The sequence below is a fragment of the Asparagus officinalis genome, chromosome 5 (assembly GCF_001876935.1).
Source record: "Asparagus officinalis chromosome 5, Aspof.V1, whole genome shotgun sequence".
In the NCBI taxonomy this organism is placed as follows: Eukaryota; Viridiplantae; Streptophyta; class Magnoliopsida; order Asparagales; family Asparagaceae; genus Asparagus; species Asparagus officinalis.
Genome location: NC_033798.1, coordinates 101,292,657 through 101,312,057, shown reverse-complemented (window position 1 = coordinate 101,312,057; position 19,401 = coordinate 101,292,657). Strand labels below are relative to the sequence as shown.

General features: G+C 37.1%; 1 long non-coding RNA gene across 1 annotated transcript; it reads left to right on the top strand.

Moving 5' to 3' along the window:
* Nucleotides 17,188-18,369, top strand: LOC109843173. Its single transcript, XR_002247556.1, has 2 exons — nt 17,188-17,237; nt 17,979-18,369. It is a non-coding gene; the product is annotated as an uncharacterized LOC109843173 (long non-coding RNA).

Below are 19,401 nucleotides of genomic sequence, written 5' to 3'. Positions count from 1 at the left end.
CGGCGGTCGACCATGAAAGTCTCTACTGTCTACTGACGAATGAGCTCAGGCGCGGTCGACCGTGGCGGTCGACCGCAGACTTGAAAGTCTCTACTGTCTACTGACGAATGAGCTCAGGCGCGGTCGACCGTGGCGGTCGACCGCAGACTGATACATTCAAAATACTTGTTTTTGACTCACTTAAAAAATTTGTAAAATATTCATTTGACTTTCAAAAATTGTAAAACTTTGTAAAATATTTTTAACACTAAAAACAAATTGTTTGGAAAAGGAATTTTTCTAATAGGTCCTCATACTTGTGAAAAATAGTATTTAGTGAATAAACGCTCAAAACTATAAGTATGAAACCATGTGTGTGATATCCCAATAGCTTCAATTTAAATCTAAACTATTTGCCTACATTTTAGTACTAGAGAGAAAATAAAAACTAGCTAATATCCTCACATAGAATACAATTCTTTGAGTCTTAATATAGCTTGAGTTGGATGAAGCTTCTTATTGCATTTAGTGTTCTTGAATGAACGTTGCTTCATCGCTATGCCTCCTCCTCCTTTGGATATCATCGTTGTAGCGCATATTCCATCCAATCTTCCATTTATGATACTAACAAGCTTGATATACGTATTCACTACATTTTCACTCAACAAGCCATTAGTACCGATAATGGTGGTTGTAAAACATCATCAAAACATAAGGGCTAACAGAGTGTAATGGAGTCTAAGAACAACAAACAAGCAATTCCTCAACCGAAAAAAATCCCTATTAAAGTGATATGGAGATAATATTTTTACATAGATACCACAAAACCACCATATTTGCAATTTTACAACCCAAATCTATATACTTGCTAATTAAACCCCCACCCGGCTACCCATTGAGTTAAGATACCTCTTACATTCCTAATTCTTTGCGGTTATGCTAACTCAATATGGTATATTAGCGCGAAATTTATCAAATATCTAGACTTGGTGGGTAAATTTACAAATATGGTTGGTATGTAGATGTAAATTCCCCCCCCCCCAATTGACATTCAATTCACCAGCGAGGGATCACCAGAGGAAATAACATCTCGGCCGTAGGCGTCTTATACTCCTCGTACAGAACATTCAGATCTCTAACCGGTCGGTCGGGACCCACCGGCCCGTGGACATGCTTCCATTCAAAATTCCCTGACATGACTACCGATTGCATCACCTTTGTCTCCCACAGCTACAATATTTCCATTATGAAAAACCCAAGAATGACAACAGAATGGACCAAATCTAGGGTTTGAGGAAGAAAGATTACCGCTTGGAGCTCGCTGAGGACCGCATCGCCGCGTCTTCTCCTCCATCGCAGCGGTTCCTCCGACCGCGTAAGGTGAAAGGTGGGGGGGAAGGAGTTTGGGGATGGGATGAGATTGAAGAGGAAGGAGAGACGACGAAAAGAGTTGGTGGGGTTGGACTTCGACGGGGTAGATAAGGGAGGTGGAGGGGGTTAGGGATTTGAGAGGGTGCGGTGATGAAATTTTTGGGGATGAATTTTTTGGCGGTGGGATGAAAATTTTGGGGAGAGCGGAGAAAGAAAACTTATTGGCCCCGTCGCCAATAATCAGTTTTTTACCGGTGCCAATAACTACGGTATTAGAATGAAATCAACGAAGGGATTAGAAAACCATTATCCCATCTCATATTGTTATTTTAATAATTGTGATAACTTGATGAAGGGCTTTAAAACCGTCGTTATTTTATACACATTAATGATGATCAACTGGTCCCTTCACTAATTTTGGTCGTTAAATATCAGATTTCTTGTAGTGATGCTCGTGTCAAGTTTGCTTCCATTTGACGATTCAAACGAGGTTGCGAACAAACTTTAGCGCATAGTTAGAGTTTGGTTGGATGAGTTTGAAGGCCGAACAAGTGCTTGATTGCTTGTAGGTCAAGTATGTCGAGATCTCAAAGTTCAGTCGTCTTCTCCTGAGGATTCGAACAAGACTGTCAATAAGCTTTGCCAATAAGCTTCGTCGTGTGGTAGAAGCTTTGTCGAAGTTTGAATATCCGAGCTAGGATATTTGAGAGCCGAGTACACAAGATGCTATGTTCGTCTCCTTGCCTCCGCACCTTTCCTCTCTTTTCTACCCCCCCCCCTTTTCTTGTAGCCATCAATGGCTTTTTATAAAGGAGAATAGCTAGTAACCACCCCCTCAAAATGTGGAAAGTGGGCACAACCACTTCCACAATTCATGCTTTAGTGGCTGACTTGGTTAAGTTGTTCAAGTGAGCTTGACAATTCAGGCGAGCTTGCAGGCGAGGTTGGCGAGCCTGACGAGCTTGCAGGTGAGCTTGGCACATGCAGACAGCTTGGCACATGCATGCGAGGTTGGAGTATGCGGGTGAACCTCGTAGCCGAAGCTATCAGGCGAGCTTCAATCAATTCTGGCGAGCTTCAAGCGTTCAGGCAAGCTTGGCTCATGCAGGCGAGGTTGGAGTATACGGGCGAATCTTATAGGCGAAGCTATCAAGCGAGCTTTAATCAATTCAGGCGAGCTTCAAGCGTTCATGTGAGCTTGGCTCATGCAGACGAGGTTGGTGTATGCGGGCGAACCTTATAGGCGAAGCTATCAGGCGAGCTTCAATTAATTCAGGTGAGCTTCAATTAATTTAGGTGAGCTTCAAGTGTTCAGGTGAGTTTCATAAGTTAAGTGGTCAGACGAGCTTAACTTCGTTCAGGCGAAGCTCAATGTTTAGGCGAACTTGGCCTTGTCCGCAAAGTCAAGTATTCAGGCGAACTTGGCTTTGCTTATTTGATTCAGGCGAAGTCACAATATCAGGTAGACTTGCCTTGAATGCTCAGGCGAATAAGTAGACTTGGATTGGTTCAGGCGAACCCTAGTCTTGCAGGCGAAGTTCAGGCGTTGAGGAACATAACCTGCTGTGAAGAACGAGTCATAACTTTCAAACTGTAAATCAGAATTAGATAAATTATATATGAAAATTGACTATCTTGACGAGACAGGACCGACCAAACTAACCAAAGTTTGGTTTGTCGCTGTTCGTTTTATCAAATTCCCTTTGGTTTGAGAGATATCAGTGTTTTGGTCTGTTTTTTTTTACTATTTTTGGTAATGTTCTTGCATGCGAACTTCTGAATTTCTCTGTTAGAGATAAAGGCAATTTTATTTGCCTATAGCTTACTGCATGATCACATGGTAATTGTACTTTTTATTTTTTATTGTTCAGGTGGGCCAAGTGGAAGAATGTAAGATATTCATATTAAGTGCCCCACATTAAGTCAATTAATTAGAAAATAAAATTGATTAGGAAATAAATATATCAGTTATAATGGAATGCAGAAATCATAGAAATGTTACCACGTAGTAATTGATATCTTTGATGGAAGGAATCAATTAAGATTTTAATTGATACAGGGGTCCCTAGCCTCCTATATAAGCTTGTGACATCCATTAGTTATGGCATATTCAAAAAAGACACAGGCTAGAAGATTTCATGTAGGTCTCTGCTCACCGTTAACGTGATTAATCATGAGCTTTGTGACTTGAGCGACAATGGCTAGAGATACATCTTTTTATTCTGCTACTTTGGCTATGGTAAGGTAATGATATGTTTGTAGAGTTATGATATAGAACACACTACAGATATATTTACAGAGAAGCGGGACTGACACAAGCCTAAACGCGGACTCGGTCGAGGAAAATAACTTGCAACGAAGAATGAGTCATATCTCTCAAACCGTAAGTCGGAATTGGATGAATTATATATGTAAATCGCGTATTTTTTTATACGGAGTCAACCAAACCGATCGATGTTTAGTTTACCGACATTTGTTTTACCAAATACCCTCTAGATTGAGAGATATTAATGTTTTTATTAGTTTTTTGCTATTTTAGGTAATGTTTTAGGAGTCTATTGTTGTGCGCAGCAGAAATTTCGGCAGAGTTTCTGGTGCACAATAAGAGAGAAAGATCAATGAGAATTCTCGTCTCACAAAGGAAACAAGAATCTAAAGCGAATATCTCAACAAGGTGAAGCAAGCACATCGGGATCGTCTCTTACGAAGACGATACATAGTTTGAGCATCAATAACATGAAGATCGATGCTCCAAAGTTTAATGGCAAGATCAATTTCGGTTTGTGGAGGTGCCAAGTGATGGATGCGTTGGACGCTCAAAACATGGAAGAGACTTTTGAGTTGCAAGAGAAACCTGTTGATATGGAAGAAAAGATTTGGAAGAAGATGAATAGTAGGGCGTGTGGAGTTATTCGGTCATGCTTGACGCCAGATCTTATTTATGATGTGATGAACGAGACGTCGGCGAAGAAGATATGAGAAACACTCAATGAAAAATATCTTACTAAGAGAATTGAGAATCGGCTTCACTTGAAGAAGAGGTTTTACCAGTTCAAGATGAAGAGGTGAGTTTCCATCAGGGAGCATGTTAACAACTTCACGAAGCTACTTTCAGACATGACCAATGTGGATATTATGGTTGATGATGAAGACAAGGCGATGCTACTTTTGTGTTCGTTGCCTGAGAATGATTATGGTACCTTTGTTCTCACTATGACTAATGGAAGAACTACTGTTAGTTATAAGGAGGTGACCTCAGCGTTGGTGAATTATGAGTTGAGAAAGAGTGTGAAAAGGCATCATTGGGAGATAATCGATATTTGGTTTCCTATGTTGGGAATTGTACTAGGTATTTGTGGGTTGCAACCAAGTCCTATTGGCTTGAAGTCCTAGTAGTCAGCAACAGATGGAGGAAGTATATTGACAGAAAGGTAATCCGTTGTTCTTTTCTACATTTGTGCCAAGCTCATGGCAATTTGAGACACTTCATTAGAGAGGAAACATTGGGGCGACGTGATGAGATGACAGATTTGGTGAGCTGTTCCTTTCTGGAGGAGGATCGGCGTTTGATGTCGAGCATTGATTCTGGTGTTGAGGCTTCGACATGTTTGGGTCATCTTAGTCATAGGTCGCTAACTGTTGCTTTTGGTATATTTGGATCTGGTGAAGCTGCATCAGATTTTGGGTTACGTCGGATGTTTTGTTACCTAGCATTTGGTCATATCGAGGATGTGAGATTTGATCTGATTGCGCGTTTGGGATTCAGAGGCTCGTTTGATTATCGGTTGTGAGCTTCTGATTTTGTTCTGAGCAAGTATGTCACTTTTGACTCTCGGCAGGTGGAGAGTGTTGATCAGATCATTTGGATATCACAGCACGTAGAGGGTGATGCTACTTCACGTTGGGTGTAGATTACTTCACATACTCCAGATCATACCGTATCGTTTAAGATTCCAGCTGAGGTGACATAGATTAGGGATCATTTGGATTTGGATGCAGATGATATTGGTGAAGAGTTGTAGACTTTTCTATTTGTTTGAGGGTCTTTGGAGGCCGTTTAGGTGAACTACGTGAATGCTTGATTCCTTGGGCAAGAGGATACGTAGGCAGTCAGTTTTAATGCAGCCAATTTGGTGAGTAGATACCGACATTTGGAGAATATTTGCATTCTCGATTGAGTTCTTGACTTGTTGTGGATTGAGTCCGTTGTCATGAATTATTTTACTTCGTACTGGACGCAACAAGTGTGACATTTGATTTGATTGGTGTCGGCTCAGTTTTGGAAAAACTTCGCCGATGTGGAGAATTGTTGGATAGCGGATTCCTAATCTATTTTGGTAACATGAGGTTATTAGGATTCCTAATCTATTTTGGTAATAGGTTATTAGGATTCCTAATTTGATTTGGCTTTTGGTTTAGAATTCCTACTATGTTTATGATTTTAGGATTTCTATATATATGGAACAATTGGAAGAGAGAATTTGGAGAAAAAAATTGGGGATATTTGGAGCACAGAAAAGAGGTATTTTCTGAGCTATTTGTTTAGGGTTTTGTTTGGAGAGATTAAGAGCTTGTTGGTGAGATTAGTTTGTTCTTTCGAGTGATTTGTAATCTCAGTTTGTACTCTTTCTCTATTAGTGAAAACTCCATCCCCTTCTTGCCCCGTGGACGTAGGCAACTTGTCGAATCACGTAAATCTCTTGTGTTATTTGGTGATTGTGCTTGTTTATTTGGTTGTGATCTCTCTTGTTTGGATTGTGTGATTCAACCGCTTCCGCTCCGCGCACTACATCTATTTGATTAGGAACCAAATCCGGTTCGATTTTAAATTTGACCGATTTACTTCCCTAATCTTAGGGAGTCTTAGGAAGAGTTATGTTATTTCTATTTTTGGTAAAGTTTGAATCATAGTAGGAGTATTTTATTTTTAATTTGACTGGTTTTTATTTTTGGTAAAGTTTGAATCTATTTTTGATAAAATTTCTCTTTCAATATTTTCTTCATGGATTCGAAGTTCTTCGTGGGTTCAGAGATCGTTCTTTGTGGATTCATAGAACACCACTTGGTGGATTTCGAGGTTATCACTTCCGCGCTGCGTCAAGTTAATTGTTCCTATCAAAATTTTAAGTAAAAATAGGATGAGATGCCCTATCAAAAGATATATTATAAACAAACCTTGATGCTTTATATTCGTAAGTATCTAATTGTAATTCTTTGAGTTAAAAGGAAATTAAAAAGAAGAGTGGACAATCACCGTTACTCTTCACAACATTCATGTTTAACCCTGTTACCACATTAAACATACAGCTACATCATTAGGGTGAACAAAGATAACACGAGTTTGAAGAGCAGCAATTGGCTGACAGGTCCAGGACATTAGCCTACCTAAAAATAGAGTATTTCAAAAAAAAAATGTTATTGCTCAAAGCTAAACAGAAGATCAAGAGCTTCCCACTCTGTCGGCGCTATCACCACTTGATGATAGAAGCTCTGCAACTTTCTTCTCCTTGATGCTTTCCTTAAGCTTTCCCGCCTGCTTCTTGTTTAAATTTCATGTTCAAAAGATGAGAAAGTAAGCCACATTAGATACCAACTTTCAAGCGTTACTTGTCTCTCCACAAAAGATCAAATTATTTCACGCTCTCCAGATACACCAACATATATATAATATAAAAACAAAATCTTCATAGCTTATGAGTTTTTCTGTACATAACATTATCATAGGACAATGAAAAATGATGAGCGGTATGTTGACGTAGGGTAACCAAACCAAACTTTGATAAGAAAAAAATCCCATAATTGTTTGGAAAAGTGACATTCCGAGAAAAGATGATCGTGTGACTTAGCGTCTTGCTCGCTAAGAGAACAGAAGGATTCCGTTCAGCTTTTCCTAGATAGATTGTTTTTAGTTTGTAGCTTAGAATGTAAAGAATTATCTTTATATGTTTATAACTAGCAGATATACCCATTGCATCACAAACGCACACACAAAAAATGTAGTAGTAATAAATATGTATTGCTTGAGGACTTGGCCATATAAGTTAAGTTTTTTCTTTGTCATCATGCATCCTTCATTTATCTATGAAGCGTGTTCATGTGTACTTTCCTAAGCAAAGCAATAATAAGTTAATTTCCATGATTTGTTCTTCGTGGACTTTAGAGCATCTCCAACAGCTTCCCCAAAAATTTCTCCAAAATGGGGAATCAAATGTCATATTCTCCAAATTATTTTTGCTCCAACTCCAACAGATTCCCCATTTTGAAGAATCATGCATTTATTACAATAATAAAAATATTCTACATCTTTGACTAATAAATAATAAATTATTTATTATTTTGAAGAATCCCCATTTTGACCAAATTATTTATTATTATAATGAGGAGATAGAGTTGTTTTTTGTGGGTTGAGTCTAGAAGAACGTGAAAAAGTGCTTCCCCAAATATTTGCAGAATGCTGCAGATTTGGGGAAGACTCTCTATTTTTTCTCTCCTATCCCCATTTTGGGGAATGAGATGGGGAATCTGTTGGACCAAAAAAAAGCTCAAAATTCTCCAAATTTTAGAATACCAAGAAGATGGGGAAGCTGTTGAAGATGCTCTTACTCGAATCTTTGAAAAGATTGAATCTAAATTCCTTACTCCTTCCAACTTTCATTCCTCGATTATTCCGCTGTTCATTATGGTATTTGATTGCTTCATGAAAACGAGGTATCATGAAAAAATAATGATCAAAGGAACTCAATTAAAGGATGGGTTAAAAAAGAAATAGTTGGTACTTAACAAATGACGATCCCTCGAAGCATTTGCCCTCTGTCAAATGTTTCCACTTGTTATTATTTTTCTAGTAGTACAACTATCGATACTATCTTCAATGTAAACACTCTCTCTATTATAAATTACTATACTACTCCACTCTTTTACAATCACTCAATATTTTTTTTCTGTTCTCCCTTTTTATTTCTCTCTTTCTTTCTCACTTTTTCTTACTTCTGGGATGATTTCCATTGAAGGTTTTGGCGGGCTATTTAGAGGTGATATTGCGGTACCTGTACACTATAGAAATTAGGTTGCTATAGTATCACTACAGTAACGATTAGTGGGTCGTGGCTACAGTATTGGTTGGTAGTTGTTGATTTTAATGCTTCCCCTCAATAGCGACTTCTATATCCATGGGTCTAATCGGAATTCTAAATTCTTCTTGAATGCTTTGATAATCACATTTTTTTATAATTTTATACTATTATTATCTATTTTTAATGAATAAATATACCACTAATAATTATTTTTATCTTTAATTGCAGGTTAATGAAGAATAAATTCCAAAAAAATCTCATCTCTCATCAAAAGTCATTGATTTAATGAAGAAATAAAGTAAAAGAGAAATCAAGAAGCCCATTGGAAAATCAAATTGCCAATTTATCCCAAAGCCCAAAGCAAAAGAATCAAGCCATGAATTAATGAAGCCCAAAACGCCAAAGCCCATGAAGCAAAGCCTTACCCCTTGTATGCATTATGAACAATCCAAAAATCAAGCCAGAATCCCATGAAGCAAAAGTCTAGAACCAAAACAATGAAGCATGAATCATGAAGAAATGAAGCAAAGCTCAAAGGAAAATCAAGAAGACCAATGGAAAATCAACAAGCAAAAGGCCCAAGAATCCAAGTCCAAAAGCTCAAAGGCTAAAAATGATTCCTTATGCCTTAAGTCTTCATCCAAGGGCTCTCATTCATTATTGTTTACTATAAATAGGGGTAGAGAGTGAGGGGTTAAGGGTGTGAAAATTTTTATAACTCCATTTGGATAGGAGAGCTACTCTTAATTGAGAAGGTCTTCCAAATTTATAACTTTTTGTTACAATTAATAAAAGAATTTTTTTACCACTTTAAATTGTTCTTTTCTTCTCTTTGTTGGATGATGAAGATGAAGATGGAGATTAATTTGAATGTTTGTTTTTCTTATTTCTCTTTTATTGTTTATTAGTTTAGATTTATTTCCATGCTTGTAATTAGATTTTATTTTCTTGTTAAATAGCCAAGAGGCTAGAACCCTCTTGCCTTAGATTTATTTCATGCTTATAGATTAGATTTATTTTATGTCTTTATTTTCTCGTATTTAATTCTTGTAATTTATTTTATAGCTTAGTATTTGTAATTTATTTTTTGGTTTAGATTTTATTTTCTTGTACTATTCGCCTTGAGGCTAGAACCCTCTTGGGATTAGTTTTTATTTTTGTTTATTTTTTATTTTCTTTGATTCGCCTTTAGGCTAGAACCCTCTAGGGAATCACACTTTTCTAAGAAGTGGATTCAATTCTAGATTACCCGTATCTTTAATTGAATCCGTCATATTTAATTTCTTGAATTTTCTTTTTATTCTTAATTCTCCTTTTTGATTCTTGATTTTATTCATCTTTCCTTGTGAAAATCATTCATTCTTTATCACATCCACTCTCACTTACATTTTGTGACGATTTACACACTATCACTTCCACTCTCTCTATCTCTCCACAATCACATTCACTCATCACTCTTATTTGTCATGCACACATAAGAACCGATTTATATTTTCTCCTACAAAACACCTTCCTCGTGGGATCGATAACTTTTTATACTATAGCTTGACACGGTTGTGCACTTGTAATATTTTTGGTATATGTTTATGCCGCATCATGCTTAGATTCCTTCTATTTTGTCTCCGTTCATCATTCCCGGATGACTCCTTCACGTCTTTTATTACATCAACATTAACATACTTTGGATTTGGCTTCTTAGGTCTGGCTGATCTTCGAACCGTCCTATTTGTTCTTCACCAATGTCTTTAATCTGACTCCGGTGCTCCTCTTCTAATGTTATTTGATGAACACTAGTGTTCTATGAATTCTTTTCCTTCGGAGATGTAGGAGAATTTGGTTATGTTTTCTTTGACTGTTGTGATTTTTCTTCTTGATTTGACCCCCCAACTTCTCTTGTAACTGATCATCTATATCATTGGAGTCTAGGAACATAACTTCTTGTGGAGTCCATCAAGATGATGCTTCATCAAACACAACATTTCTTGATTTGTAGCACTGTCTGGTTGAGGGATCACCTTATTCTTTTACTATCATACCCCACAAAAATACACCTTATAACATTTTTGCCGAACTTGCTACATAAGTGATCAGGCACAAAGACATAACACACAAAACTAAAAACTCTGAAATAGCTTCCGGTTTGGGTCCTTTTGTTTTGATGATGTTTAACAAACAATTTATCACTAATGTTGTTTGTCTAGTGTTTGTGTTTTCGTATTTATTCTAGGCAAACAACGTGTTGGAGGATGGATGGAATCGAACATTCACGATCATATCCAATGAAGGTTGGTGAATAGTAGAGTGAAGCAATGTAATTCATGTTGAAGATCCAAGTTCAAGCTTCATCCGCAAAGTGTACCAAGTAGAGCTTATTGAAGATCAAGATCAAGCTTAGGTAATTTAGTTTAGGTTTTTATATTATGTGTGTTAGTACTTTAAGCTTAATTATATACACACATACACGTTTTGGTTTTGTATATATATAGTTATATATATACATATATGTTTTGGTTTAGCTATATAGATATGAAACAATATATATCTTCATATACACTTTTATATGTTTCATATTTTATTGTATTTGGAAAAATATTGTGTTTTTGGTTTATAGACTTAACAACTATAATTTATACTTTTTATCAAGTCTATAAAATCATTTTACATAGTTTCAAATTTTGGTTTATGTCAAAACATCAAATTTCATGCCTATCAAGTTTTCATGTTTTGGACATTTATTGTAAAATGAAGAGTTTTTACATTTGGGATGTTCTTTTTGAAAACCAGTTTTTATAACATGTGTATTATCATGTCTACAAAACATGTGTATTATCATGTCTATAATTATTTCCCAAAGTTTTACATGTGTATTAACATGTGTATTAATATGTGTATTATCAAAATGCCTCTAACGGTCAGCTTATCAATCGACTGATGCTGTAACGGCTAGTTTTTTAGCCTTTTACAGATTTGGATTTTTGATCTTTTTGCCTTGTTTTCTCTTGCCTTTGTGGTTCCTATATATACCCCCACGTATCCTCAGTTTCATGAAGTTAAGAGAATTGTTTAAAATAAGTTTAAGGATGTTTTGTGTTTGTTTAAAAGAGTGTTTAAGAGTTTTATTTGTAAAGCAATGTTCACAAGAGCTTGAGGAAGATCATCAATTGTGTTTGAGCATCCAACTCTTCTCCATCTCTCTCTTAACCTATAGAGAAGTTTTTCTTAAACTTAATTCTAGCATTTTATATGTTTGATCTTAATTTCGTAAGCTAGATTTCATATTGAGTTGAATTGTTTTTATTGAATCTATTTGTTCACACACAACCATTGAGCTTATTGTATTTACATTCGTAGTATAATTTGGGTTGTGGGTTTGTGACTTAGAGTGTGAGCTTATATTATGTTCTCATCCATTGTAGAGAACAATTTATTTTTATTGAGAGCTATTATTGTGAGGTTCACTTTGTATTACACTAGTACACCAAGAGGAGTGTGTGGTGAGAGACGGGATCGTCCTAAAAGGAGTGGGGTAGGTGGTAATACCTAGAGAGGTTGTAATTCCTAACATTTAAGGGAGACACGGACTAGAGACCAACACTTAAGGTGGTAGTTAGTGTAGCTATATTGTGAGAGATTGTAAAGTTTTCGATGAGCTAGAAAACCGAGTGTGAGGTGTAAATGTTATTCGGATGAGCGTAGAAAACCCGGTTGTGATAGTGGAGATCTCCTCGAGGTGAGGAGCGGAGACGTAGATCGTGGGGACCGAACTCCGTGATCATATTGTTTGTTTGTGATTACATTGGCACACTTATTTTTGTGTTCATATCGTCTTTGTCTATTGCTTATTGTTTATATTCTCACTATCTTGTTTGTGTTCATATTGCCCTTGGTTTATTATCCTTACACATATATTGTTCATATCCCTTGTGCTAGGATATATTTGTTAGTAAAGTTTTTAATTGGTATTAAATCGGATTAGATTAGCATAAACCCTATTAACCCCCATCTAGGGTTCTTTCTTAGTGGCATTAGGGTGCTTTCAAGGTTGATATTTTACAACGTCTGAAATCATGACATGAACTCCAATTTTAGTTGTGGTAACCGATTGATCACGTGCGCTGCAATTTTCATACACTCAGCCCAAAAACGTCCTAGCACGTTCTTGGTATGAAGCATGCTTTGGCATATCTTTGCAAGATGATGATTCTTTCTTTCAGTAACCCTATTTTATTGCGGAGTATTTGGGCACATTACCTGTCGACGAATCTTGTGCTACTTTAGGTAGTCATAAAACTCCTTTGATGTGTACTCTCTCCTATTGTCTGTGCGTTAGCAATGAATCTTCTTGTTAAGCTCCCCTTCAACTTCTTCTCGATTTTTTTTTGAATTTGGAGAGTGCATCAAAATTTTCCTTTGGGAAATAAACCCATACATATATTGAGTAATCATCGATGAAAGTGATCATGTACCGCATGCCACTTATCAATTCTTGCTTCACTCAGCCAAATACATCTTAGTGCACGAGCTCCAAAGGTTCATTTGCTCTGAATGGTAACTCCTAGTATAGTAATTGATGTGCCTTGCTATACCGACAATCTCCACACACAGTCCATCCTCGAATCTTTAAGTGCGGAAGGCTCTTCAACATTGACTTTTCCGTCATAGTCTTGAGCTTGTGATAGCTCACATGGCCAAGCTGAGTATGCCACAGATCAGGCGTCTCATTCTTTCGACATTTATTTGTGTTTGCTGATTCTACCAACATGGTATACATATTGTAGTTGTATCCAATTCGGGTTATAGCACGGCATAAATACTCTTTCCGATATGCATGATAGGCAATCTTGAATTATAATTCTCTATCATAACTTCTTAGCCGCCTTTATACTCCTTCATGTTAACAAGCTTCACCTTATCTTTCGTTATGTGATTGGAACAGCCAGAATCGACGATGCAATCTTTACTGTAGCTAATTTATTACTGGTCTGAAACCACCGTAAGTGCGGATTCAGATTCCTCCACAATCGAGGTTAGTGCCATGTCAACGATCTTTTCTTTATCTACCGATACATCTTCAATGATGGACATGGATGGTTGGACATCCCATTCTTTTTAATCATCTTGACATTTGTAAAATTTTGCAGCATTGCCCTCTGCAGGTCTTCTCTTGTAGCGACAATCTCTGGTGAAGTGTCCTTTCTTTCCACAGTTATAGCAACTACCATTAGTTCACCTTACTCGATGATCACCTTGCTCCTCACTCTATTGTGTTCTGCCAGTGTATGACCGTCCTGATTGCGTGCTTGAGCCAACATTTTCATACTCTTTTTTCCTCGTGCCTCTTGGTTTGCCTCTCTCCTTGTTGCTGAAGAGTGCTTTAACTTTACTTTTGATTAAAACGCCGATCATTTTTTTGTCTATTGTTTCGTGTGTAGCGAGCAAATTGTGCAACTCTAATAATGTTGGTTGAGTCAACCATTCGTGTGTAGCAGCAACGAGCCCATAATACTCTAGTCTTAAAGTGTGATGATTATTCTTCGCATCTTTGCATCAAACAGTTTAAAATCTAGATCTAGTTGAGCAATATCTGGACATAGTGATTTTATTTGCTTAAAATACTGACTGATTGTCATATCCTTCTATTGCAAGGTCATTAGTTGATTCTTAAGGAGCTGAAGTCGAGCGTCGTTCTTCTTCAAGAAGAGTATGGTGAGCATATCCCATGCCTCCTTCTTTGTTCTAGCATCTCGCATATAGTCTACAAGGTCTTCTTCTAATGTTATCTTTAGCATATACATAGCCTTGTCATCTTTGATGTTCCACTTCCTTAGTGCTTCTCCAGCTTCCCGAGGTGTTGTAGTTTTGGCACCCCCGTTGACCTCCCGGAGATCTCGTCCTTACAAATATGACTTCATACAAGTCTCCCAGTAGTTGTAATTATTTCCATTGAGCTTCTTAAGTGTAGCAGTAGTACTTATCATATCTGACATGGTGACACGGTAATGCTTTAGTATCTCCACGCAAGTCTAATCCTTGGCTAACCAACTTCACAATCCCGGATTGAACACGAACTTTGGCCTTCAATAATGCCAATAGGATCAGTGTAGGAGAGAACCAGTCGTTTACTGCCTGCTCTGATACCAATTGTTGAGTTGAGAATGGTGGTGGATACTAAAAATATATTTAATAATTATTTCTCTAGTAGTACAACCTACTATATATACTCTCTTCAATGCAATTGCTCTCTTTACTACAAACTACTACACTGTTATACTCTATTACAACCACTCACTATTTTTTTTTCTTTTCTCCCTCTTTATTTCTCTCTCTCTCTTTCTTTCTTTTTCTTGCTTCCAGGATGATTTCCACCGAAGACTTTGGGGGGCTATTTATAGGTGATATTGTGGTAGATGTACACTATAAAAATTAGGTTGCTATAGTATAGCTACAGTGTTGATTGGGAACTGTTGACATTACCATAAATTACATAAAAATATAACTGTGAAAAAATATCATGAAGTACTGTAATTGTTACAGAAGTTAACGGCTTGGATAAGGATGAGCTATTCTTGAAAATAGAAGAGTCGTGGAAGGTAGTGTAAAAGATGTATATTACGACGAATTTGTCCAGAACATGTGACTTGTTCAGCGTATGATAACTTACAAAGAAAAGTCCAATGTAGATCATTCTGATAAAAAAAAGTTAATAGATTTATGGGTAAGCCTTCAAAATTGTATTCAGATTGTTTCTACTATAAAAAGTAGTAGAGATATCTTTACTATATCATGACCATTAAACTGTTTAATGGGTGGTTGTGATTTTCACTTGAGTGTAAATTAGGAGATTAGTGTGAATTCTAGGAGAATGATGAATGCTAGATTGGAGTGAATTACAACCACATGTTAACAAATTAATGATTATCATTAATGTAGCGTTCTCTTCACTATTTTTTTAATGGTGAAGAGGATCCAAATTCATTTTAGAAATAAGTATGATTTTGGAGAATTTCAATACTCAATGATTTTGGAGAATTTCAATAATCTCCACTGCAAAAATAGTGATGAAGAAACCAGAAATATATTTATCAAATTAGTAGATTCTTTGCACTTATTTTTAAGTATTCCATGAGCTAATTTTAATAACTCCGTGCAGTGTTTGAGAACTTATTAACCTAAGTCGCCTAAAATTTTTTTAGATGAACAAACCTTTTAACACTATCCTGCTATATTATTTTATTATATTTGAGGCATGTAATTGTGACCCACTGCGGATAATCCGGACAATTTAGAGGTTTTAATGACTCCAATGGTCTTAAATTCAATTCCAAATTGAGTTATTAAAAAAATATAAGAAAATCTACGTCACTTAATTGGAGTATCATGATCATCGTTTTCATCTTCATGTATATTCTTCATTTATTTTTCTAGTTAATATACATGACATGCTACTTCGAGTACTCATTGAGACAAAGGTTGCATCATTTTTACTATTGGCAGTACTAAAGATTGACATCAACGCATATATCTACTTGAAGACAACGGACTAGATTGAAGGATCGATGATGATGATGATTATTTTTTTTTGGGGGGTGCGTTATCAATTTACAAAACTTTGTATTAAAAACAGATTTCTAATTACACCCTTAGTTCGTAGTTTATGGTTTTTGGTAATAATTTGCAAGGTCAAGGTACTTTACGCACATGCAAAAAGCTAGGAGCCATGGACTTCTAATGTAAGAGTTTGAGTCATATGTTACCAAACTAAGCTAAGCGTGAGGATGAAAGAAAATGGCTTATAAGCATAAAGAAGGAAGGGAGAACGTAATCAGTTTACACGCTCAAAATGGGCTTAAATGGACCCAGGCCTTGATAATTCTGCTCAATAATTGAGGTTTCTGCTACTCCTGCTGACCTACAAAAAGTAAACCCAGAAATAAAGACAGTGGCTTCATCTTGAGACTTGACTGTTGGTGCCCCTTCCATGCCTCAGTTAAAACGGTGGGGCCCACTAGTTTCCAGAGTAAGAACGGCACCCAAAGCCGTTCTTCTGATCCGCTGACGTTCGTTCTCGCCACCTGTTCACTCTTCTCTTTCACGTGGGCTTTCCCACTTACGAACCGCTTAATCTAAAAGATAGAAAGGGCAAAATAGGAAAAAAAAAGGAAAGAAAGAAAACATATATTCTTTTCCATAATGTTTCCTTCTGATTGTATTGACATGATTGTTTCATGACAAATTGTGTAACGCAAGATCTTTTGTATCCAAATATCTGTTTGTTTCACACATTTTATGGAATAGGAATGGTATTTGAATCTGACAGTGGCATTTTCGTAATTAAAGGATTCCAAATGAATCCTATTCTTGAGTTTGGTTCAAAAAAAATTTACAGAATTACTAATCCGTAAAGCGCTCAAAGCAGTGGATATTTATGGAATCCCAAATCCTATCTGTTTGAGAGGAATTGGGCCAAAAAGCTGACAACGCTCTCTTTCTTATTCCGATTCTTAATCTTCTTCGCCAGATCTGGTTTTTGAGAGGAATTGGGCCAGATCTGCCGTGGTTTCCCCGCTGTTCTTCTTCCGCCTCAGCTCTCTATTCTTCGCGCCTCTTCTTCGCTTCTCTTCTCCGGCCGCCCTTTGGGTTTCTTTGCGTGGTCGAGGCTGGTACTCGAAACCCTATATCTGGTACGCTCCCCAGAAGATCACCAAGGCCATGAAGCTCGTCTCCGCCGCCAAGTTCCGCCGACTGCGACGGCCGTATATCCCGATTGATCGGTTTCTCGAGGGCGGGGCACTGCCCACGACGAAAGAGGCGCAGGTTAGCATTTGTTTATGATACTTCAGTGGATGTAATTCATGATTTTGGAGATTAATCTTGTTAGTAGTCCTAGATTATTGAGATGTGGTCTTTAGTGAATCATCGTTGAACGCTACTTAATTATTAACCTTGCAAATTCTCATAAATTGATTGTCGAAGAAACGTAAACTTTGCTTTACAATCCTTTATTTTTTATACTTCTGTGCTTATAATTGATAATTTAGAGCTCAACCTTGCTAATGTTTCATAGATCAACGATCAAGATGTGATTTTAATTATATTTTGTGATCAGAAGTTGTGAACTTGGCAATTGTTTAGAAATGCCAATTTTTATGAAAGGATGAGGTCGATAACTTATGCAATTTATCACATACAGAAAGAAAGGTCATTGATTGTTAGCGTACTGGATTAAATATATGAAGATCTCTCCCGCCTTTAGAAGAATAATTCTTCAACCTGTGTCGCGTTTTGTCCTATTTTTATTGTCTAGCAGTGTTGTAAATTGTTCATGTCTTGTTGTTTGATTACACTCATCCATGTTGAAATTGATGAGTTTTTCTGTGTGCTTCAATTTAGATCTCAGACACGACAATGTGTAGTAAAAAAGTTTGTTTGACATCTATGAGGTTCCATGTTAGAACTTGTGACTATACACACTCTAGATTGTAAAATCATAGATGCTGTAGATTTGTGAAATTCATGTCAATATTTTGATTTTTGAACCTAGCTGAATTGTTGCAGGCTATTGCCGATGATGTATTCTCCCTCTTTGTCAGTGAGGAGGTCGACAAGGTCGAGCTTCTCTACACTAAATTTGTATCCCTCGTCAAGTCTGACCCTGTGATCCATACTCTCCTTCCTCTCTCTCCCAAGGGCGAGATCTACGACATCAATGGAGTTTGTGTTGATGCTGCTGAAGATGAGCTCTTCAAGCTTACCACCAAAGAAGGAAAATTAACAGTTGAAAGGGAGACTGTTAGAACCCCAACTCCATCATTCTCTCCAATTCTTAAATTCGAGCAAGACCAAGGGTGAATTTGTTTTTTTAATGCTTGCTTTTTTTTAATGTTGTTTGAGAAATATCGTCGTTTCATATATTCCTTGGTAAATGCATGCATATCATATATTGTTTCATATTTCTTTAATATTAATATGGCTATGCTTACAATATATATTAGGCATTGGTTTGGAGCTTGTGTAGCTCATTGCTCTTTGTTGCTGTTTGGTTTGGAGCTTGTGTAGCTCCTTGCTCTTGTGCTTGTGGCTGTTATTTGGAGCTTGTGTAGCTCCTCATTCGCATTGGTTTGTTGCTGTTTGGTTTGGAGCTTGTGTAGCTCCTTGAGTTTGGGTTTGTGACTGTTATTTGGAGCTTGTGTAGCTCCTCAATCTCTTCGGAGTTTGTTTTGATCACCTGTAGCTCATTGACGTTGGATTTTTGAGCTGACATTTTGGAGCTGGTGTAGCTTCTTGCTCTTGGGTTTGTTGTTGTTTGGTTTGGAGCTTGTGTAGCTCCTTGCCTTTGGGTTTGTGACTGTTATTTGGAGCGTGTGTAGCTCCTCAAGCTCTTCAGGTTGGTTGTTGTTTTGTTTTGAGCATGTGTAACTCATTGACTTTGATTTGTGGCTGACATTTTGGAGCTAGTGTAGCTCCTTGCTCCTGGGTTTGTTTTTGTTTTGTTTGGAGCTTGTGTAGCTCCTAGCCTTTGGATTTGTGGTTGTTATTTGGAGCTTGTGTAGCTCCTTGGATTTGGGTTATATGCTGTTTTGTTTTGAGCTTGTGTAGCTCCTTGAGTTTGGATTTTTGAGCTGGCATTTTGGAGCTGGTGTAGGTCCTTGCTCTTGTGTTTGTTGCTGTGTTGTTTGGAGCTTGTGTAGCTCCTTGCTAGGCGAGGCAATTCATCATTATAATATAGTGTTTTTCCTTTGAATTCTGAAGTTGGGGGAACTAGTCGTTGCTACAGTGATTTTGTGTTGATCAGTGAGCTAGCCATTGCTACAGTGATGATCCCTAAAAAAAATTCATTCTGAACCAAACATGGTATTAGGAATTGGAGGGTTTCTATAAAAGTGAGATTCCTTTTTTCTTTGTGTGAAACAAACATAGAATGCAACAAAAATAGGATTCCATAAAATTAAAACTTGTCTATAAATTTTTTATGGATTAG